Consider the following 25,010-nt stretch of genomic DNA (forward strand, 5'->3'; position numbering starts at 1 on the left):
ATCCCTTGTCTTGTCAAAAGAAAAATGGACGTAAGGAAAATAGACATATGGGCAAGGTGAAGTGACATCACTGTTGCTGCTGATATTTAATCTTGGAAAACTCAGAAGGGGGCAAATTCAGAATCTGTTGTTTTGACCTGAAACCATATGGCAGCCATCCTGACTGACTTGGAAACCCAACACTGACAGACGTTAATCGCGTGACTGGTGTCAGATCAAAGACGAGTACCTGCATTCAATCTTAATCTTTGGGTGTACAGGATGTTTTAGTAAAATAGGATTAGGACGGCTTCAAATTGGTCGTGTCAGACTGCTTTCCCATGGATTCTCATTATGGTTGACCCTCATCCAAACTTAGCAGCAACAGCTGTAGGAAAACTGGATTTGGTTCATTATCTAATTTTTATTAAGACATATTTAAAAACATAATCATTTGAAAATTTGCTTAAGCTAATGAGAGATTATTGTACGTCTTATTCTTGTAAGAATTGTACCAAATTTCAATAAGTTGATAGTATCACTTGATTTTGTATATAAGTTTAAGGAAAACCAACTTCTCTGCAACTCAAAAAAGCACTGATCTCCTTTATCATACCATTAAATATTTCTATTCCAATGGGCGTGGTCTTTTCCAGGATGACTCCGCCCCCTCCACAGGTTTAGAGCTGTGTTTTTTCGCTTGTGGCATTCAGAGACTCCAGATCACAAAGTAAGTAAACAGTTATAGGACATTTTGGAGTGATGTGCTAGACAGCACTCTCGATTATCATTAAAACACCAGAGCGAATACTGCATGTTTTGCAAAAATGGTGTTAAATCCCTCTTATATATGAATAAAAATTTACCTGTTTTGTTAAACATAACCTAGACAAGACTCCGTTATAGTCATTATTCTTCAAAATAATATAAAGTCATAACTATAATTATGCAGGAAAATGTATCTTATAGCACAAATACCTCACAGGAATTTTAACACTTTGATGCAAGCAACGATGAACCACTTTTATTAGTTTATAGTACATTTAAAGTTGTGTAATGTCTGTAAAACAAGTTATTCCCTATTTCAGTTCTATTATAACAGCTATATATTGTTCCATTGCCAGCTTCTCTTGAAGTTAATAAAATGAAAATAAAAGCAGCTTTCATGATACTGAGAAGCCACAAAGGATAAAGTTCTCTTTCCTGAAGATTTTCCCATGGCGAGAAAAAATAGAAACAAAGAGTTTTAAAACGATTGTTAAAATGAATTTCTCCTCACAGAAAACCTCTCCATATCATATCATATCATCTTATTCTTTAAAAAATGTGTTCATTTTTGCAATTCGAAAAAAATGTACAATTGTACAAATTAAATGAAAGAACTCAAACCTTTTATAGGTACGTTTGAATCCAAGACTGTATGAACTTTAGCTTTATGGATACAAGTTTAATTCAAATTAAATACCTCACTGGTCAGATACACAAACATTTTTCAGGAAGACAAGTCAAGTCACTTTTATTGTCACATGACCACAGCACATGTGCCTTGGTGAGTGAAATTCTTAGGAGTGAACTCCAGAAATTGCAGCAATTATACAGATAAGGAGTTGACAGGTGAAAATGTGCAATTTGCTCATACATAAGTCAGTACAATACAGCATGTGTGTACAATATGTACAATTAACAAACAGATAATGAAATCAACATGTGAAAATGTGCAATGTGCTCATACATATAGTCATATGTCTTTTGGAGACATGCAATGAAATGCTTTTTTTCATCTTTTTTTATTTTTTATTATACTTTGTATAATTTTTTTTGACTATGTTTCTTATGTTCTGTAAAGCTGCTTTGAGACAATGTCTATTGTTAAACGTTCTATACAGTTAAATAAATTAGAATTTGACTTTTTTTGGACTGTCTATGAAATAAATTCTATTTTAATTCCATTTTTATATAGCATTTCCATTTCCATATTTATATACAGTATGAATACATATACATTTATGCCTTAAAGTGTATTTTTTAAGATTCTAAAAATGATTAAATATTTGCAATAAAAAGACAGACAGCAGAGACAGCATGAGTGAATTCTGAACAATTACTGTGCAAAATCACTTATAGATACTGTGTAATGTACAGCAAGTCCAAGCTTAAGGTCTAGGTGTTCTCCTAATGGATGGTCCAAAAGGTCAGGGAAGAAGCTCCTCCTCGTTTTCTTCGTGATGGGTTTCAGGGAGCAGAAACACTTTCTGGAGAGAAAAAACAATTGTTTGGACACCTGAGGTCTGTTTCTATCTTCCTGGCCTTGCTGTAGATGTACAGGTCAGGGAGCTCAGCACACACACTCGGTTGATCTCACCACCAGATATCCTGCTTGGTGCTGGTCCCAAACCTGTGCTGCTTTCCATCACGATTCTCTCACTGGTGCAGGTGTAAATCTCCTTAACATATTAGAAGGCAGTTTAAAGTCTCATCTAAGGTGGTAAATACGCTGACAGGCCTTCTTCACCCGGGTGGTAATGTGACATGTTTGACATCTGCTAAATGTTAAGTTGGATTTTTTTGTGTCAGTGATTATGCTTTTGGGTAAAATCATTCACAGATGTATCAGCACATTAAAGCAGCAAGTACAGAGCCTTAGGAGAGTCAGGAGGAAAGGGGGAGTGATGGAGGGAGGAAAGGATGAAGGATGTAGAACGGAGAGGCGGATGGATGAGTGTAAACATGGGGGGGAGTGAGAAAAGGAGGAAGTGCAGTGAAGCTGATCAACCGAGGGTGAAACAAGGTTTAGTAGAGCACGTCATGCATTTGACTATTGAAGTCTAAAGAGACTGGTTCTGGCTTTTCATGTGTACATATTTAGCATAAATACTGTGTGAAAGTGGTGGAGGAAAAACTACGTGCTCACGAGCACACAAAGAAAGGCTTATGTGTTCATACGAGCACTCTGGTGTGGTTTATCAGTTACTCCACGCATTCTTTTGGCACAGAGTTATGATTCAGAGGTCAATATCAGGGATCTTGTGATAACAGTGAATATGGTTGTCCTTCAGCGGGGACTTTCATGAGTCCACCTGCTAGCGTAACCTGTCTCTCACCTGCTGCGTACACGCATGCACGGAAAGCACACATGGAATAGCAGTGTGAAGATTGATGAACACAGAGAGTGAAAAGGCCCCAAAACGTGGCCTGGAGGGGGGGAGAAACCAGATGGCAGCCTGATGTCACCCAGTGGTCCATGGCTGTTTAGGGATGGGAAGGAAATTAATGATAATGTGTGGAGGGAAGTGTCTACAAATCAAGCCTTATTATATTTTGGCAGCAGCTGTGATGACCCAGACACTCCTTTTTTACCGAACAACAGACTGCAACTCCTTTTTTTCTGAACAACAGACTCTGAATAGACCATGTTGTTAGTATCATAAAATAACAAAGGCAGGAGGTGACAGGATGGCAAAGAGACTCTAAATGTCACACTTTTCTAATACACACAACCAGAAGCCAGACATCCAGACAGGGAAATGAGACTTTGTGGTCCTTTAGTGTCACCTGCGTTATTTCCTGTCAGTTTACTACTAAAGTGAGAAAATATAATTTCCCACAAAGATGTTTCGTTTTTCTTTTCTTTTTTTTTAACTGGGGAAAATCTGACTGCCTAGTTGTGGTGTGACGTACGATTACAAATATCTTCAATGAAAAACATCATACACAGCTAATGTCTTGGTTTTAACATATTACAGAATGTTTGATTCGTATTGTAAAATCATTTCATGTGGAATAATATGTGATGACATAAAAAAAAAAAAAAATGTCAATAGTACACACTTGAAGACATGGCCTAGATGTGAACGGAAATCAAACTTGCTAAAAAGTCATAGACTAAAACTGCCTGACTTACAGTAGTTAAAAATAAAACCACATGACACTACATGCTCCTAAAACATGAAAAATGAACCTAAAAATAAAAATTACTCACAAGATTTGATGACCTGATATGAATACTAATCAATGGATCATACGCATGAAGAGCATGTGACTTTTCTGCTATAGAAAGAACACTGAGTCTTTTAGACATCTTCATACTGTGGAGGCAGAAATTAGAGATGTTGCACCACATGTTGAATTTCCGTTTTCCATTCTATCCTCTCTGTAGCCGACCTAGAACCTATATTTGCTCACATTGTTCTGCAATCGAGTGCCTCCTCGAATTACCCACTTCTTCCTATCCCATCTTTGGAAACCGTTTTTATCAAACCGTGTTTTTTCTTATTAAAAATGCAAAACCCTTTTCCTTTATTATATATATATATATATATATATATATATATATATATATATATATATATATATATAGCTCAAATTCAATTCAATTCAATTCAAGTTTATTTGTATAGCACTTTTTACAATGGGGTTCGTCTCAAAGCAGCTTTACAGAACATAAACATAGAACAGAAGTTAAACATAAGGAGAAATAAGAATTAATATAGTAAAAAAAAAAAATTAAGATATATATATAGTTCACAGTGTGTATGCATGTATTTATTTATTCCCAATGAGCAAGTCTGAGGGGACTCAGGCAGCAATGGCAAGGAAAAACTCCCTTAAGTTGGTAAGGAAGAAACCTTGAGAGGAACCGGACTCAAAGGTGAACCCATCCTCATATGGGTGGAACTGGGGGTGAGATTACAACTATACAGTCAAGAAAGTGTTGAATTGGTGTAAAGATCACCTCAAACACACCGACTGTTTTAAAGAGAGGTTTGTTCTAAATAAATCTGTTTCTTTCTTCTTTTGCTGCTGTATTTTGATTTAGCACATATTTGTATACGGTTCATAGTTCTCTGGAAGGAGGGGGGGTGTCATACTGGCACTCAGTTCTGCATAATAGGGCGTGGAAGGAGTTCTGGAAAAGTTTGCGGTAAATGTTGATACAGCTGCAGTGTGACCTCATCGGCTGCAGCCAATCAAAACTAAAATAACACAGTAGTCAGAGCCAATCAAGAACACAATAATGCAAGTGATTAAAGGAGGAATTATAGACAGCGATGGAGACGAGAGTTTAATATCCGAGCATTTGGCACTTGTGACCAGCTTGACACTCAGAAATGAGTTAAACAGCAAGCCAAGAAACACAAGCGCCAAGAAAGAATTGAGGCACACAGCTTGGTGGTTTAACCAGAGCACTTTTCTCCCCCTTACTCAAGACTTCAGCTACATTTAGCCATCTTGGACCGACGATGATGGATGGCTTAAGCATGTGGTCGTCCTTTGGCCTGTCCACTTGAGGATTTGCTATGAGCCACAGTGTCAAGCGGAGATGGCTGCCCCGAACATCCCTGTCTGTCCAACAGGGGTTTTTGGAAGATAACGAGTACAGAGTTCTCTGCTAGTCTGTCAGCTGAAATGGCATGTATCTGCAGATTGCAGGAAGTGTGTGCTTTCAACTGTGCATTCAAAGTGGAGAAATAATGAATGACTGAGCGTATCAAAATACTGATCAAAATCCTGCTGTGCATATCCACTAGGCAAGACACCACAGTTTTATCATGCACAAGATTAATAGCATACTGTTCTTAGTTCCCATTCTCGTTCCCTATGTGTATTAAAAAGAAAACTGATTTCTTCTAAATTTCAGGAAATATGTATACCTAAAATATGCTTTTCTGTACAGTTCAAAATTGAGAAACGAAACAGAATTTCCGTCCAGAATTTCCATTCTATCCTCTCTGTAGCCGACCTAGAACCTATATTTGCTCACATTGTTCTGCAATCGAGTGCCTCCTCGAATTTCCCACTTCTTCCTATTCCATCTTTGGAAACCGTTTTCATCAAACCGTGTTTTTTCTTATTAAAAATGCAAAACCCTTTTCCTTTATTATTATTGTATATATATATATTCAAGTTTATTTGTATAGCGCTTTTTACAATGGGGTTCGTCTCAAAGCAGCTTTACAGGACATAAACATAGAACAGAAGTTAAACATAAGGAGAAAAAAGAATTAATATAGTAAAAAAAAAAATTAAGATATATATATAGTTAAGATTAAAATTAAGTATAAAATTAAGATATATATATATATAGTTCACAGTGTGTATGTATGTATTTATTTATTCCCCAATGAGCAAGTCTGAGGGGACTCAGGCAGCAGTGGCAAGGAAAAACTCCCTTAAATTGGTAAGGAAGAAACCTTGAGAGGAACCGGACTCAAAGGGAAACCCATCCTCATATGGGTGGAACTGGGGGTGAGATTACAAATATACAGTCAAGCAAGTGTTGAATTGGTGTGAGTTCAAAATTGAGCTTTACTGAAGTGTAACTGTCCGTTTTGAAAACATTATTAACTTTCCCCCCCCCCCCGCTTTTATTAGATTCATTACAATTTAAATGCCCTTAAATTGTCAGCCATAGGTAGTCAGCCATAGGTGGTGGGAGATCCTCAGGCATAAGAAAGGAACAGACACTGGATGGGATGCAAGTCCCTGACAGGGCTCCATGCAAACCCTGTTTCATACTTGGGGCAATTTACCACCCAGTAGGAGGAAACCAGGGAACCTGGAAGAAACCTACATGCAGGTAGAATATGTGAAACATCACACAGACAGTAATTCAAGCTCATGATTGATTTATATCTATATATCTATATATCTACATATACAGTATATTTGATGTGGGATGTAGTAGCTCAGTGGTTAATGTGTTCGACTACTGATCGGAAGGTCATTGGTTCGAATCCATCAAGCTGCCACTACTGGGCCCCTGAGCAAGGCCCTTAACACTCAATTGCTCAGATGTATAAACTGAAAAAAAAGCAAGTCACTCTGGATAAGAGTGTCTGCTAAATGCTGTAAATATAAATATATATAGTATATCTATCTATTGTGTGTGTGTGTGTGTGAGAGAAGAAGTAATTCTCCTTGAAACATTCATTTCCACATAAATATAGGTGTATATATCATTTTTACATGGTGACCCTAAAATGAAAACATTTGCATTTTCATAGGATGCAAAGAAGGCCCACAGGGCCCAGGAATTCATGCCACGCCTCTTGTAATTGACATTGCTTACCTAAGTTCATTGGAAAAAGGGAGAAATTGTCCTGAGGCTGAGAAATTTCCTCCCAAGGAATCATGGGAATTTCCCTTATTGGAGGCCTGAGGGTAGGTGCAGAAAGACAAAAGATTAAAGCTGCTTTTGACATTATAATGCTGTCAGATTCACAAAGTGCAGGGTCTTCCCTACAAGTTTGCAATTTGTAGTGTGTCTATGTGATTCTTGGTGTGAAAGACTGTTGGGAGTACAAATCTTTTTTTATGGCAATTAACCAAAGAGCTAAAATGGAGAAATTCCAGAGTTTATCTTTTAAAGTCAAAGTTAGGCAATGAGGCAGCTGCGAGAAAGAATGCTCCAGAAAGCGATGAACATAACTGAACAAAAGGCCAGGGTGCAAGAGAGAGAGAGAGAGAGAGAGAGAGAGAGAGAGAGAGAGAGAGAGAGAGAGAGAGAGAGAGAGAGAGAGAGAGAGGGAGGGAGAGGGAGAGGAAGAGGAAGAGGAAGATGCTTTTAATCATCAGCTCACATGAGTCCTGACATGCTGGTCTGTGGGGGGTGCTAACTGAAAGCAGATTGTGCCTAATGGACCAACTCTCGATGATGAAACAATGAAGCACTTGAAAACCTGTGATGATTAGTCATCAGCAATGGAGTCTTGTGCTGTGAGTGCTAACAATTACATTTAAACTTAGTTACATAAACAGATGAAGTCATGTGATCGCCGTCGTGCCATTAATCGGTTCCCTATCAAACACTTTACTGCATCTTCTAGCCAAAGCCGTGTCTCGTTCTTATCTCCTTGACTAGAGAGCTCTAGAAATAACAGACTCTAAGCCAAGGGAATCTTTAATCTGTCTCTAAACACACAAGCTATCCAGACTAAAGAGGTCTGCTTGACCCCTTCAGGCTCCTGCTGTGCCGTGGGTCAATGCCAGAGGCATGAGTTTGCACTCAGGATCTCTGCTATCATATAACACTCTTTTAACTCTCTGGAGCTTAACCCAGTGAGGAAAATGAATCTTTCGACAGAAACTGGGTATGTAACTAAAACACATGAGGCTATAGAGCAGTTCGATAGAACTCCAACTCTTGGTACATCTGGAAGCCAATTAATTTAATGGCTGCAGTGAAATATAGCCCTTTCCCTGTCCTCAGGACCTCGGACCATAGTCTCCCTACAAGTCCCTCTCTAGTTCCTCATACTCCTTGGAAAAGCTTGAGATTCCAGGAAAGCTGGAGCGGAGTACTCGAGTTCTATAAATCAGCTGCCCCTTGGGTCGAGTGAACGGAGACAGAGAGTCCCTCCATCTTTCTCTCTCCGTCTCTCTGCACAGCAGTGTATGTGGTGGTGGCGGCGGGGTAGAGGGATAAAAGCATTAGACGCTCCCAGAGAGCTTTCCCCAGGTGTCCTCTCGGCTTGCACCGTCTCAGATCGTGCTGAGAGGTTTTTATGGTTACGGTGGTGTCCATGTTCAGCTACTTCAAACGTTCGCCATTAGAGCCAGCATGCTTGTGAGTCACAGTGCTATTCACACTTTACTGCCTGCAATCAAAAAAAAAAAAAAAAAAGAGAGAGAGAGAGAGAGAGAGTAAGAGAGAGTAAGAGAGAAACACTACTAAGGCTCTGGTCTATCTCAGAGCACTGACAAGAAGGAGGAGCGAGCAAGCTCAAAGAATAAACGGACTAAATATATACCACGGATATGTATGACTAACTAACTTGTGCAGTTTTATTATGATCTGTACTGTTTTGTTAATCGCGTCAAGGCAGTGTGATTAATAGTCTTTGCTTCAGGCTAATTGGTAAGCACTTTGTAAGCACCAAGCCTATGTGACTCAAAAGCTTGTCTGTACTCGCACATTAAACACAACATAACAGAAAATTAACGGTGGTGCAAGGTTCGGAGTGGAATGGCACATCCATCAAAGCACATATCCTCTTTAGGTGACTCTTGTTCCATCCTAATCCAAACAGTGAACATACATAAACACTCTGAGTTTGGGACTCAAGTCTTTCCAAGCAAACAAGGACAAGAGCATGAGCTTTTCCAGCTGACTTTCTATCAACCTTTTTTAAATGGGTGGAGTGACTTCAGCCTGTTTCTTCTCTCCTATGGGATCAGCCTGACTTCTCAAAGCATACCGATCCCTGGACCTTTAGTCTAATGGGAACCAGACCTGTTCTGGCAAACACACACATGCATAAACACACATAGGCACAGACACAGGCACTAACAAACACACACACACACATACACTCAGGCATGCATGCATGCAGTCAGTCACTTTACTTATTGCAAACAGACCTGAAACTATTCCCTCTTCTTTTTTTCGGTCTCAAACAGATTTCGGTCTCAAACTAGAATCAATAATTTGACTATGTGATATAATTCTGATACCTCTAACCGACTTCTCTTCCTGTTTTACATACACACACATCCACAGGCATGCATATATGCACGTACCTCGTTCATTATGACCACATCTTTTTTTTCTACCTTCAAATGTTTTAGTTTCATCTTCTCAATTTTTTTTTTCATCCTGTCTTTCTCCCCATGTCGTACTTTCTGTTTTTCTGCTTAAACCCTTCCATTAACCTTATTGTCAAGATTTTTTTTCTACTTAATTTCCCTTTTTTTTTAAACAATCACTTGCAGGTCATTCGCAAAGCCTCTCAACGCACTTGTACAAAGCATTTTATTAACCTCTAGGAAAAGTAGTCCTACTCAATACTCTCTATGTTGTGTTTCACTGCTTATCTTTCACCCGGTTCTTCTTTAATACATAAATTGAAAGCTTTGATTCATCCTGCTAATGTGAATAACTAGACAGAGGAAACAAAGCTTTTCGGCAGAAAGAGTGGTCAAAAAGAAACCAGAGTGAACTCTGACTCTGTAGCTTTACCCATGCAGTAGGAGCTTTTCCTCTTTTTTCTTTAACAAAGAAAGTCTTTATGTGCTGCAATGACACTGAAATTAGCCATCAACCCACTGAACATACCGCTAATTGATCCATGCTCTTTCATAGCCAGCCAGACTAAAGATGTAATTTTTGTCTCTATTTCTTTACAAAGTTTACAGTGTCAGTTTTCAGCAGTTTTCTTTCTAAACCATATTGAGGTTTAGAAGTCATTATTAGGAGTTTTGGGCCAGTAAGCTTTACACCAGATTTTTGTTGTCTCACTATTAAATAGTCTTTCCTGTATATCCTGAATGTGTGTGGGCATGGATTTATCTCACTCTGGGAACTAAATGTCCCTCTGACACATTTGGCTAGACCTCGTGAACGCTTTTAAAATGCTTTCATTTAGAAAAAATATAAAAAAGATAGTTCAACGTTACAGCGAAGGTAGACATACTAAACAGTAATAATGATATATATATCAAAAAACACCATGTCAAGATAGCAATTCAAGTGTGTGTGATTGTGTGTGTGTGTGTGTGTGTGTGGTTTTTTTTTCAGTTGTGTCGAACTTGGCAGGAGTGTCCGAGCTTGGGCGCACCCCTCTGTGTGCATGAAAGTGAATGAGTCTGAAACCTGGCATGAGTGAGAGAGATAAGAAGAGAGGGAGGAAGGGAGAAAGACAGAGAACGAGAGATGCGCGTCTTTATGCAGCTTCAGCAGAAATACTGTGTAAGCCCTGTCTTCTATAAAAGCAGGTCAGGTGCGTCAAGAGACTGTCTCAAAATTTGCCTTTTTGCCAGCGCATGAAAAGCTTTCGGGTGAGTCTGGAAAAAATTGCCTGAGGATCTTGGTACCAGATGTCTCATGTGTCATCAATCCATCTCAGAATTCAAACATCTACCTCCGGAGTGGCTGGTTTAAATCAATAATACTTCTCCTCCTTTGCATTTCAAACTCCATTGGCTTTCGTTAGACCATTATTCATGTTGATGTTGTTTTAGATTAAGAACAAAATGTATTTATTTAATGAATAAAACATTCGGGCTCATGCTGTTATGGGAAAATAATCAATAACATGTTGTGTGAAGTAGCGTGACTGTCACTCATTATTTTCCAAGAACAGCAACATCTTCAGTGTTTTACTCCTCTTAAACTACAGCAAATTTGCCAGTGAAGTATGTTTACATACATTAACTTGATATTTATGCTACTGTTGAAACACATTAGAATCAGCCTTGCACATTAGAATCAGCCTTGCAGCTAGGACGACTGTTCAGGACCTGCAATTTTAAAATTTAAGTAACACCTTCCGACCAATCAGAATTGAGTGCTCTGCTATTTACAGAACAAAGTTAATATTTTCTCTACAACTCTTTCCCTAAAGCCTCTTTGTTCTCTGGGCTTGGAAAGTAATCTTTACAGGAATCTGTAGATCATTAGATTGGAACCGGAATACAGAATAAGTCGTTTTAGATGATGATAAAATGTAGCTCACATGAGAGTCTGGTAAACATTAACATTTGAGTCTGGGGCTGCACTCAGTCCTTCTCAAATTAGATTCCGTCCATTTTGCCAAGGAAAGGTCCCTTCCAGGCTCTGGCATAAAATCCCCTCTTCCCTCCAGGCTCTCTATCTTTATGTATTGTATGTAGGGTCTTTCACACTGACACATATATAGGGACATGTAGGGTTGTAAGAACCTCTACTCCCTTTTCTTAATTAGTCTCTGGTTCAGATAGGTGTATGCTTGAGACTAAAGAAGAACAGCTGGCTTGGGATTGCTTTAGCGTCAAATAAATGTTTGACTCATCCTTTTTTCCAGACAGGAAAGCACAGATAAAACATCTGAGACCTGCTTTAGCATGCACACTGCTCCAAGACCACATAGGCTGATACTGATTATGACAGCTACTGAACAACACTGGTGGAAAATAATGCCCCATTACTTCATCACATCACATGTCAGCTTTCAGCTGGTGGTCCTTCATAAAGATTCTCCTATTACCGGACCTTTCAGAGGCCAGACAGCTGATCTCCAACTGCCACATTTACTACCAGTAATTGCATTTGGCTTCTGAAACACTGCTTGTTTTGAACTACTCAAACACTGATTTTTTATTAATGAAGTTAAAAAGGAGAGATGTAGTTCATCCAAGTGCTGATGATGTGGCATGAGTGAGAAACAAGAAAGCTTGGGGTCTCCACGCCCCCCTCCCTACTCATTCGTTCTTTCTCTTCATATGAAATATTTAGGGAAGTGTGGGATTACTTTCACAAGGAGAACTTGAACCCCCTCCCAACTTCCTGCCCAGTGATGAGGTCACCAGTCTCTGAGGGAGAGCCTGTGAAATGCCAGGGTCAGGGTGGTGCTGAGAGAGCTGTGGAGAGGAGTGAGTGGGGGTTGGAGAGGAGATTGGTAAATGGAAGGCAAGAGTGGAATGGAGGGTGTAAGCAGCAAAAGATGGAGAGAGAACGGATGAAAAAGGAGCAAAAAAGGAGGGGCAGATGGTTAAGGGACTTGCCAGCCGTACTCTCCACCATACCCCCGGCACAGTGCTCATGCCCAGCTTGAGTTCAGGTTATGGAGACTCTCTACTTTGTTAAACCATATGGATAGAAGAGAGGGGGGTTGAGTGCTAGACAATCTAGAATATCTTATGAAGCAAAGCAAGACAGACTGTGGTGTGCTGAGATCCTTCTTTTCAAGAGACAACCATGCAAGGGGTTGTTTTGGCAGAATTTCTGGAGGGGAGTTTCTGTGCTGCTGATATATGAGCAGAGATATGCATCTATATGGCTGATTGATGAGCAGAGATAGGGATCAGAGCTGCTTTGCTCCAGACTATAACAGGACTTTGTGGGATTTTATGATCCTCAATGCTTTTTTTTTCTCCAGCCAAAACCACACAAAGTCCAACATGAATGCAAATGGTGAATGGTGCACACTGTGTGGTGCTGCTGTGAGTAAGTTATGTAATTGCCCGACTGCAGCTGGTCTAATGTCTTGGGTTAAAAAGGAGTGTGCCCGACATTTAGAGTATTCGTTTGGCCTTTGCCACTTGCATATGACTGTCAGACACAAAGCCATGTTGTTAGACTCCTTAGACCAGATGGTAGGAATCTGTTGCCAAGTGTGCAGATCATAACTTCCTGCCTGAGACGGCAAAGACTAGCCCTGAAACAAGGCTCATGAACAAAGAGTCCTACAGAATTGCACTACAATCACACACTCTTACTCGACTTTGTGGATATTTTTTTTCTCTTTCATGCAAATACTGCCTCTCAACCATCTTGCACAAACCCACTCATATTCCACACACACACAGGATGTGGACATGTATATACAATCCAACATGCAGATGCAGGAATATCAGAATTTGCCTTGGGGTGTCATGTAACAGTAACTTCTGAAGAGGATACAATCATCATGGGACTAAAACAGTGCACAGATTCAAAGGGGCATAATAAAGGAAAGTGATATCATTTACCCCATCTAGCTTTTTCTACTTGGATAAGTTATGTATTTCATGCCGGACTAGCCTATAAGCTATAGCCAATAAACCAATAAAAAAACTTCCACCACTCTTACACAAAAATATTTTTCTCCATAATTCCCTCGAACCCACTTTCTCTGAAATGTTTTATCCAGACATGGCCCTTTGGAAGCTGTGGTGTCTCTCTTTTGATCAGACTGGGGCTCCATTATCAGTAATATCTCCTCTTGAAGGCAATACGCTAAACACAGCTTTCAGAGAGTCTAAATTTGTATATGAGTCACGGGTTGTACCTCAATCTATTTTTTAGTGACAATAAGAGGGCAGCAGAAATACTTGTTGCATTTTCTTTGGACTTGACCTGAGGCATAACTATTTCCAATTAAGCAACTGGGCAACTATCTGACTTACAACTTTAATTCTGCATCCAGTCCGTGCCACCACATACAATGTATTGCTTCTGGGTCCTTGTTTCATATTTAGGCCAATTTTGGTACAACCCTTGATTGATTCTTTGCTTGGTTATGCAGTTCTTAGGTTTTGAAACAAAATTTGTCCCTTGAGTTTTCTCTTTTTTTTTGTATTCCCCAATATTAATGGGACAGTGCATGCTTATGATATGAATCATGCTTTATGATTGACAGAACAAGTGTCCTGCATCCTGGCTGGTAATAGGAGTGGCATAGATGTCCAGAAATAGGCAAAAGTGGCTTACGGTCTGTGACCAATGTACATTTGCATCCCTACAAATTTGTGTAAACCTTCCAAGAATTCTTTAAACTACAGTTTAATTAGCCTGTAATATGGATACTGCTAAGAGGAAAAACTTTAACCACAATTGTGGTCAGCAGATATTTTTAAACCATCAACAACAGATTCATCAACAATTTCTATTACAGCAGCCATAACAGCAGACACCAACAAACCTAATCTTTAGCTGGCTTGTGTATTGAGCCAAATCTAAGTGTTATTTCCTGTGATAACAAGATAGCATAGCAAGATAGACATGATGGAAACCCTCTGCTAACTATTATCATTTTTTATCACTTTGTTATCTTGTAGAGCTACCGATTTTTTGTACTGTAGTGGTAATTCAGCAACATGCACCATACACTTACCTTCTACACTCAACTGGAACAATCATGTCCTCATTACACATTACTGAAACTGAAGCTACAAGTCTGGTGAGAAAAGAAAAAGCCAGAAATAAAATAATGCTTTAGCCAGGGCAAGTTACCTATTGCCTAATGGTCTCCCAAGAGAGAGCAGCCCTTACATTCTGGGGATAATGACATGACTACTCTGTGGTATATGAAGATGGGGTTGTGGCTTTGCTGTGCTGTGCTTCAGTTCTTGTTTTGTAAGTGATGCTCCTCTAAGTCCATAGTGCTGCGTTTCAAGTAATTGTGCAGAGTTACTCATTCTGGTTCAAGACAAACTTTGTACCTGAAAAAAGGAATAGATTGTAAGGCAATTGCAATATCATATCATTGCAATTTTATTTTTTTGTTGACATAAGCAAAACATTTAGAATTCAAAATTAATTACTGTCCAAGTGTCTTCTCTTTAACCTTTGGACACTACAAGTTTACATTTACGGCATTTAGCAGACACCCTTATCCAGACACTTTATTTCAATTTATACAAATGAGGGTTAAGGGCCCAGCAGTGGCAGCTTGGTGGACCTGGGATTAGAACTCATGACCTTCCGATCAGTAGTCCGACGGCTTAACCGCTAGGCTTCCTCATCCCAAGTCAAGTCAAGTCAAGTCAAGTCAAATCACCTTTATTGTCACATCACCACAGCACATGTGCCTTGGTGAGTGAAATTCTTGGGAGCGAGCTCCAGAAATTGCAGAACCATTTACATACAATAGTAAGAAACATAAATAGAACATAAATCCCATCATAAATAGCACATAATGTTTGTGCTAAATACACTATTGTATATTTAAAGGAAGTCGGTATTTAATTCCAGATATTTAAGCCAAAGCTTCCTTTCCTTTACAACAGTATCTATCACCGCCTGAGGATGTACATAAAGATGAGTTTTAGGTAACACTCAAAGAAGTTCTAACAATAATGATGCTTTGTGTCTGAAATGGTATATCAAAAGAAATTCAACAACCACCAAAGTATTTCAGTGCACCACAGAAGAAGAAATTAGAGTGTACTTTATACTTCTTAAATCAGAGAGCAAAGAAAAACTATTGAACGGTCATGAAATTCTTGAACAAATGTACATGCATCAAACATGGAGGCCCTTGGATGGCAGGCGAGTCCTTAACACATCCCCCCTCTCTCTGAACCCCCATCCTGCATCTCTCTCACCCCTAGGCAGCAACAGACTAATGTTTTCCAGATGCAGTGTTTACTGGCCTTGCCCAACACTAAAACTGCCCCTTTCTTAGTAGCCTTAACAAGACCCACGGGCCTCAGAATGGGAAAGACTTCAGCATGTAACCCCTACCACCTTTAATTTTTTCTCCTTCTTTTACACTGTCTTTACAAATCCATACATCATCCACTGATCTCCAGTCATGTTACTGAAAGTCAAAGGAATTCATGCATTGCATTTTTTTTGTCCATCTAGTTCAAAATTAATTCTATATGTTTAGCTGTTAAACAGCTTTAGTGCTATGTATGTACTGATGATCCCTGAAAGCCAGTGGGAATCATGGGAATTCATGACACTCACATGGCCTTTTTGTTTTATTAAGGCTTTAGGACTGGTGAATCAAAGCTGTTGTAAATACAGCAAGAGAGGAAATGAAAGAATCATGCAGTGCATATAGACCCCAATGGCTTTGACTCTATCCTCTTGTCTTCTCTTTGTGTTCTCCTGAGGTCAGAGGCTTTATCGAAGCACTTTTAATTGGCCACAACCACAAGCTGATCCATCACGCACCCAGAATTGGGTGGCATCCACATGGTACTCTGAGGTTTTTTCGCTGTAGCGAGAGACAAGCTGAGTCCTTCTCTGGGGGATGGAGCATGTATAGTGCAGCACTGGATGGACTTCAAGTCTTCCCTCTGAGACATGAATGTCTGAGACATGAAGTTCTCACAGGGAAAGGAGGGTGGGCTGCAATCTGGGAGTTTGAGAAAAACAGCCACCCTGCCTGCAAGCTGCTGTTTAGTGCAGAGAGAAGGAGAGCAGAATGAAAAGGGGGACCGGGTGCGAGACAGATCGAGAGAGTGTGAGAAGAAGAAAATGTGAAAATAGGGTGAGAGGGTGTGTTTGGGGGTGGGGGCTAAAGGGAAAGAAACAAAGATAAAATAGAGGGTAGTCTTAAAAAAGATGAGAAAAGGAATCAGACGGAGGGAGCTTTGGAGATGCAAAGGAACCTAAAAGTAAGAAATAGTGAAAAAATGATGAAAAATACTTGCTTTTTACATAACCTCCTGGCCTGGTATCTCAATGGCCAACACTACTGAGCCTTGTTTAAAATCAAACAAAAATACAGACACATCAAGGGAAATGGGGCTTCAGGGTTAGATTATGTTTAAAAAAAAAAGGCTTTGGCTAGAAACCTAGTGATGGGTGAAGGGGCATGAGTGCTGGAGTCCAAATCAGGAATGGGAACAGCCAGAGGATGGAGCGCCTCTGTGAGAATGTGTCCATCTATCACTCACACACACACACACACACACACACACACACACACACACACACACACACACACACACACACACACACACACACACACACACACACACACACACACACACACACACAGTCTGGATCTAACCCAAGACAAACATGTTAAAATTATACCACTCCACCAGAGCCAGATAGCCCTCCTTTATATTTAAAATGGTAAATCACAGCGCATTAACATGTTACATGTTTTAGATGTTCAGACACAACCAGTTGTCCACAATTACAGCATACAGATGTGAAGCTTGAAAGGAAGTAAACATCTGTTTAGATTTAACGCTACATGTTGTTTAGTAACACTAGTTTGAACATAAAACACTCTGACATTTATTTGGAAATTCCTCTAAGAGCCTTTTTCTTTTTCTTTTCTTTTTTTTTTTGCGCCCTTTTGTTATTAAAGTAAAATAGGCATAAATTTGCTATGTAAAGAATTAAATACTATTAAATACATTTTGTTGATGTTGATGCAGTTTGATTTGCCGAACACAAAAAGAGACTTTTTACCAGCATATATTGGTTTCCTCTCAATTTTCCTCCTACTACAGCAATCTTCTATTAATTAAAGAATGACACATCATGCTTCTTATCCATTCATAGTTACATTTAATGTTGTGAATTGTCCCTAAGATAAGATGTCTCTATAAACACTTGTTCATTAATAAAATAAATAATACAGCTTGTTTCCCATGTTTGAAACATAACTATAAATGTAAATATAACTGTATGCTGTATCTTTATTTATTTCTGACACTGGAGAATTTGTTGTTAATGAACCAAAATAAATAAAACTTTTTAGAACATTAATATCAAGCTACAATTTGTCTTTGACCTGCACTACCTATCAAAGCTGTTTTGACAGCTTTCCGACCAAATCAGATTCAAGAATTCAAAAGCATTAATTTAAGAAAGAATAATACTTAAAGACAAATCACTGCAAGCATCAGAAGCACAAATGTTATTAGAATGACAGCACAGATATTAGTCTGAACTTACTTTAAAGAGGATCATATATCAACACAACAAAATCCACCAGCCAAGAGGAATAGCCAGATCTATTGTCTATGATTGATATCCCTTTAACGTCAACCATATATTAAAATAAGGTTTGTTTAAACAGCTTATAACAGAGCAGACTACAGCTGCACTAAGCTCACCTCTGGAAATTTTCATCTCTGCGGTCTATTACCTTAAATAAAATGAATTTTCAAAAATATTGCATGCATTAAAATGAACGAAAACTCTTTACCAATATGTTCTTTCTCTCAAAACTAAAACTGAAGGCTTCCCATATTTGCTTAATATGCTATTAAAGTAAAACAGATAAAATATTAGAAAGACTATCATATCTAGTTACCCCAGTAATCTACCACTTTGATAGCTTTGAAATTCGATGACTAACATCCTGTTATCAGAGATTTACCACTGTGAACAGCTAAAAGTTTCACTTATCACCACATGAACCAAAAAAGTCTTTGCAGGCTGCTAATGACATGAAAACAGAAGGTAAAAGAAGCTTACTTGAAGAACACTTTGAAGAACACTGTCAATGTTTCATGCTTAAATTAGATATAAAAGCATAGCACCACAAATGTGGTGCGAAGTGAAGTGAAGTGAAGTGAAATACAGCTAAGTATGGTGACACATACTCAGAATTCGTTCTCTGCATTTAACCCATCCAAAGTGCACACACACAGCAGTGAACACACACACACAGCGTAAACACACACAGTGTGAACACACACAGTGTGAACACACACAGTGTGAACAGACACCCAGAGCAGTGGGCAGCCACTTACTGTATGCTGCGACGCAGTAGGGGGTGGGTGGGTGGATGTGGGGTGGGGTGGGGGTTGTGGGGGTGGGGGAGTTCGGTGCCTTGATCAAGTGCACCTCAGTCTTGGTATTGCCGGCCCGAGACTCAAACCCACAACCTTAGGGTTAGGAGTCAAACTCTCTAACCATTAGGCCATGACGATTAACCAAAGGTGTCAGTTAATTATTTTTAGACTAATATGATATCGGTTGTATACCAGCAACTTCAGAGTCTCCAGTGTCGTAAGTGATAACAAAATTAATTTGAAAATGGATTTAAGGAAATGAAAAAAGCATACATCGTTCTGTAATAAAAGAAATATTGATAGCTATTTGTTGTGGTATATAATTAGGAAAAAATCCTGCTTGATGTACAGTACCACGTTAGGAAAATAATCGACTTCATCTTTTAGGTTGTGCCATAAAACCAACCACCACATTGTAATTTGTAATTTTAACTGTCTGGAGTTTAGCATCTAGGTACTGTACATTTAGCATGTTTGTTGTTTAATTTGCATCCCCTCCTTTAATAGCCCCCTAAGATTAATTTTGTTGTGAAAACTTGTTGGAACCTGATGGCCACTTCTTGTGTTCATCATATTTACAGTTTTAATTGCTAGTATCTAGTTAGAGGATTATAATCTAATTTAATTGTCTAACGTCTAGTTAATTTAAGCACAGTCACCAAAAAAACAACTAGTGCTTTGTACTTTTTACAAAACTTGACATGTTAGTTATGGTAGAAGTGAAATTACCAGTTAATTCCATCTTGAAGGTGGGCAGCAGGAACATGAGCCCTCCACATCAGAGAGCATAGCAGTAGCTCAGTTTACTCAGAGCTGTGTGAGCCCTGCCACATGCTCACCCTCAAAATGGCTTCCTGAGGTTTTTGTGGTTTAGTTTCCCAAATCCGCAAGAAACTGGAGACTATTGGCTACTTGGATCAGCCTGATCCTGACTGGACAGGCCATCTGTCAGCACCAGGCAAACATTTCAAATTGCACAGAGCTCAGGTTTCAGCAGTGAAGGAGCCATGTAATCTGGGAGTCAGTTTTCAGCAGCAGAATGATGATCCTTTACTATGAGACTGCCATCTTGTGTTATGAACCTATAATCGTGATAGTAGCTACTGTGCAGAGAATGTGTCTGTTTTACAGAAAGGCTGTTAGATTATCATATTTTGTTGATCAGAACCTGATCATTGCCTTCAACAGCCCCTCTGACAATACTTTGGTTCAAACTTGATTGTTTCCATAGTAACAGCTTACACGGTAATCTTTATGGCAATGAAAACTCTACAATAATTTAGCTTAAGTGTATAATGTGTCACTCTTTAATTTAAAAAATGTGACTATTGTCAGGTTGTTGTGGTGTAAGTGGAATAAACCACTTCTGGAAGTTATACATTGAGTAACTGAAATTAATGTTGTTACACTAACTGTAACTATACATTTATAAAGTTATAGTTTTAAACATAAGATACAGGGAAATTGCAGAATATATAGAAACTGGCTTTCCATTAATCCACTGGTGTATCTCACTGGTATATCACAATATATCCCAGTGGTATATCTTAATGAAAGTGGTATATCTAACTGGTATATCTTATAGGAAGTGGTAGATATAACTGGTTTATCTTATAGGAAGTGGTAGATCCAACTGGGATATCTCAGTGGAATTTCTATAGTTAACTGGTATATCTCAATAGAATTCTCATCTAACTGGTATGTTTGAAGATAAGTGGTATATTTAACTGGTATATCTTAGTGGAAGTGATATATCTAACTAGTATATCTCAATGGAAGTGGTACAGCTAACTGGGATATAAAGCAAAGTGGTAACTCATTGGTAAAGGTGTTATAACTACTCATCGGAAGGTTGTGATTTTGAATCCCAGGACCACCAATCTGCCACTGCTGGGCTCTTAAACAAGGCCGTAAACCTTCAATTGCTCAGTTGTATATAAATGAGATTATTGAAAGTCGCTCTGTATAAGAGTGTCTGCCAAATGCCATAAGCGTAAATGGTATATCTCAGAGGATGTGGTATATCTAAATGGTATATTTCAGAGGAAGAGGTATAACTCAGAGGAAGTGGTATAACTATATGGCATTTCTCAGAATCCATAGTGAAGGTTGTGTTTCGGACAATAAAGATTGTCAATTCAAATCCTTAACAACAAAATACAAAATACAGCTTACACACACACACACACACACACACACACACACACACACACACACACACACACACATACATACAGTACAGACCAAACGTTTGGACACACCTTCTCATTCAAAGAGTTTTCTTTATTTTCATGACTATGAAAATTGTAGATTCACACTGAAGGCATCAAAACTATGAATTAACACATGTGGAATTATATACGTACATAACAAAAAAGTGTGAAACAACTGAAAATATGTCATATTCTAGGTTTTGCTTCGATTACTGCTTTGCACACTCTTGGCATTCTCTTGATGAGCTTCAAGAGGTAGTCACCTGAAATGGTCTTCCAACAGTCTTGAAGGAGTTCCCAGAGATGCTTAGCACTTGTTGGCCCTTTTGCCTTCACTCTGCGGTCCAGCTCACCCCAAACCATCTCGATCAGGTTCAGGTTTGGTGACTGTGGAGGCCAGGTCATCTGGTGCAGCACCCCATCACTCTCCTTCATGGTCAAATAGCCCTTACACAGCCTGGAGGTGTGTTTGGGGTCATTGTCCTGTTGAAAAGGTGGTGTGTCCAAACTTTTGGTCTGTACTGTATATATGATATGTACACATATACTGTATGTGTGTGTATATATAGATCAAGATGAGTTGCTTTCTGTATCCACTAGGAGGAGTCCTTGAACTACATCATTGTACATTCTATATTTGAAAGCCTCTCTCGCTCTCGCTCTGTGTGTGTGTGTGTTTGTCTTTTTTAGGACCAGCCTGTAACTGGCACAGTTTAATGAGTCATGTGTCCGGAGTGTTATAACGAAAATGAAATTACAAATGCACATCATTTGCAGTTTCAACATGATTCAAATAGAATTAAATTACTTTGTGAGGTCTACAACACATTTTAGCCACTTTTCTTCTTAATATGAGTGTTAAATGTGTCTCTAGGCAACACAAGCATTTTTTTAAAAATGTTAGTGATATTAATTATGATAATATTCACAGATGTTGATATGGTAATTATATTATTCATTTAAAAAGATATGTAAAAACAAGTAAAAATGAAGCGTTGGAATGGAATGAGCTGATTTGCATATTAACATACACCTTTAAAATAAATAAATAAACCCACATTTTGATCATGTGAACATATGAAGCAATATTTCTCAATGTAATTCACTGTACAGTAAAATAAATCGATGATACTATCAATATGCTTATTGTTTTCTTTGTGAGTTTGTAAAATCTATAGTTTATGGTAAAGTTTAAAGTGTTTTGATGTTACACTTTCACTGGGTTTTTCATTCTTTTGTCTGACTTCATTTCCTTTTACGTGTAGCCGTGTGATTCTGGGGGAAATTTAGTTCATTACAAACATCTGCTTGTGGTCAAAGGAATGACAATGTTTGAAACTGCACTTATTCATATTTACCATCTTGTGAACAAAACGTGATCATGTGTGAAAGATAATTATTCATGAGAACATTTAGGTAAATGTAAATGTAGAAAACAATTGCAATTAAAGATGATAACTACATGTGCAAACATGACATCTGAAAAACACGAGTCATCTTGTCACCTGACTGATAAAAAAAGAGGTTTTATACAACATTACGCAAAAAAAAACAAAAAACTGTTTTGACATATGAACACTGCCAGGTCATGAGTTAAGGTGGTGTTAGGTAAATATTAGTCTATGTTACTCTGTGTGTAGTGAATCTTTCAGGCTGAGAGCAAGCAAGACCAACCCACAACACCCCTTCTCCCCTTTCCTAAAAAAGGGGCTGGAAAAAAAACAGGAAAATGATTTCTTTCTTAATTGCTGACTTGTTTCCTAACCTAGTCACTTGTGTTCAAAGAAATATGTTTTGTTTTATTTTTCTATTTAAAATTTGTTTTGCAAAATCTGTGCAGAATGTGTTGCGATAGAGCTGTTTTCTATAGCTTAATGTGATTTCTATATGGATATGAGAGGAATCTTCCCAATCTGGCAACAATCATGACTTATTCTATTCAGAATTCATTGTAATTGAGCTGCTTGATATTTAACAAGAATGCTAGAAAATAACAGTGGTCTTGTGTTCTTTCTCTATAGTGCTAGTGTTATCTTGATACCCACTGAACAGACTGTATGTGTGTTACGTTTCGATTGTCCAGCAGGAAAACGGAGAATATAAAACATTCTATATAGACGGCAAGAATAAATACCCAAAATTTAACATTGGTGTTCGATGCTGCTGTTTGTTACTTATTTAATTACCAAACAAAAGAGAGAAATTTACCATAGGACACTAAAGTATTTTGGTGGTCAAAACAGCTATGTATTTTAACAGCAACAATAGCAAACAGAGATGTTGCTAGGTTTTGTTTTGAGTTACAAGGCGTCACAGGTCTGAGGTCAAAGTAAAATTTCTTCACATCCTGTCTCCATTCTCTTTTAGAAAGTTGACATTTCTGTTTTTTTTTTCCTCTGTATTTTGTCTCCCCACTTCTACGGCTGAAAAAAATGAAGAAATGCATCCTGTTCAAGTGTATTTCCATAGCACGGGGTTAAAAATCATAAATGATTTATTACCTCTGCATCTGTCTGGATTGTAACCATCTAGGCTTGAGTTTTGTGTGATGAGAATCCGAGAATCCGAAAATCCCCCAGTGAATATTTGGCTCTGCATTACAGTGTTTAGTTTGTTTATTTCCACAGGAAAGATCTGGTATGTAGTAGCTCATTGTTTAAGGTGTTAGACTACTGATCAGAGCTTCCACTACCAAGCTTCCTGAGGAAGACCCTTAACCTTCATTTGTCCAGCTGCATAATTTACATAAATTTAAATCACCTTGGGTAAGGATGTCTGCAAAATGCTATAAATGCAAATCTGTTTATATCATGGATTGTTCAAACAAGGAACCTGAAACTGTACAGCAAACCATAACAACCCACTTTGTTTTACATTACTAAACATGCACTTATTTTCCTGAGTGAAATCACTTTCTGTGTGGCTTTAAAGATGAAAAGCTTAGAAATAAGCGTAGAGTTCACTTTCTATTGAAATGCACACTTCCTTTCCTTAAGTAGATGCTTAAGATGGGTGAAATGCTGTGGAGATGATTGAGCACAAAGCAGGATGCATTTAGTAAAGTCACATGATTTCTGAAAATACGCAGTGCACCAGAAAGTAAATAGGAAAACAATCATTCACCTCACCCTTTCTCATCTGGAAGGCAGCTTACAAAATCTAGTTTCAAAATACCCCCTTCCTGGAAATCTGCTTTCCCTTGTTCACAGATAGGTTACAGCCGGATGGATGAAGTAACCGGCTGCATTTCTCTGTAGACCTATTAAAAACATTCAGAGTTCCCTACAAAAGTATTGACTCATATCATAAAAATGAAAGAAAAAAATGATTGGCTAAAGTAAACAGTAAAAATAACGATTCAAAATAGGAACTCAAACAACAGGACAAATTGATTCTCTATGTTTAAAAAATTATCATTTTTAATTACTTTTTTTTTTAAAACTATAGCATCATCTCAGAAATTATTGACTTTAAATTAAAGCAAACAAATTCTTGAAAAATATCACATCTACTTCATCTACTGACCCAAACTCCATTTCCCACAATCTTCAGGCAGAAGACAAACCCAGTCACATGTCCTGTCACATGAGCTCTGTCGCATTACCTCTGTCTAACTTATGAACCACAGCCACGTGTTCCTTCAACACTTTTCCCATAAAAAACCCAGACTTTCAGTGAGTCTCGTTCCTAGCATACTGTTAGAGGTTACTGAGCCTTCTGTTTGCATACATAGTTTTTTCCAGCCCTTGTCATCTCAGTTTAGTTTAGAAAGCATTGTCTAGCTCAGATAAATTTCTGTCAATCACTTTCATCTGAATCCTATTCGTGCTTCTCAAAAAATATTATCTTTTATTTGCTTTCAGTCTG

General features: G+C 38.4%; 1 long non-coding RNA gene across 2 annotated transcripts; it reads right to left on the reverse strand.

Moving 5' to 3' along the window:
- Positions 1–1,930: 1,930 nt before the first annotated feature.
- LOC113648103 lies at positions 1,931–4,141 on the reverse strand. Of its 2 annotated transcripts, XR_007139405.1 has the most exons (3): positions 3,959–4,140; positions 3,081–3,224; positions 1,931–2,231 (listed from the first exon to the last, which is right to left on the reverse strand). It is a non-coding gene; the product is annotated as an uncharacterized LOC113648103 (long non-coding RNA). The 2 variants fall into 2 exon arrangements; XR_003441822.2 differs by lacking the exon at positions 1,931–2,231 and having other exon boundaries at positions 2,557–3,224; positions 3,959–4,141.
- Positions 4,142–25,010: the final 20,869 nt, after the last annotated feature.

This window comes from Tachysurus fulvidraco, chromosome 24 (assembly GCF_022655615.1).
Source record: "Tachysurus fulvidraco isolate hzauxx_2018 chromosome 24, HZAU_PFXX_2.0, whole genome shotgun sequence".
NCBI lineage: Eukaryota > Metazoa > Chordata > Actinopteri > Siluriformes > Bagridae > Tachysurus > Tachysurus fulvidraco.